Raw genomic sequence first — 204 nt, 5'->3', positions numbered from 1 at the left:
AACAGATTTACACAGGAATGATCAGATCCAACATAGACTTTGGTTGTATAGTTTACGGTTCAGCAGCTAAAACACATCTGGTTAAATTAGACATTATTCAACATCAGGCACTAAGGATATGTACTGGAGCATTTAAAACCACACCAGCAGCAGCTTTAGAAATAGAAATGGGAGAAATGCCGTTAGATTTAAGAAGATCAAAAT

The sequence above is a fragment of the Austrofundulus limnaeus genome, unplaced genomic scaffold (genome assembly GCF_001266775.1).
Source record: "Austrofundulus limnaeus strain Quisiro unplaced genomic scaffold, Austrofundulus_limnaeus-1.0 Scaffold148, whole genome shotgun sequence".
Taxonomy (NCBI): Eukaryota; Metazoa; Chordata; class Actinopteri; order Cyprinodontiformes; family Rivulidae; genus Austrofundulus; species Austrofundulus limnaeus.
Note: the sequence above shows the minus strand (reverse complement) of the source record.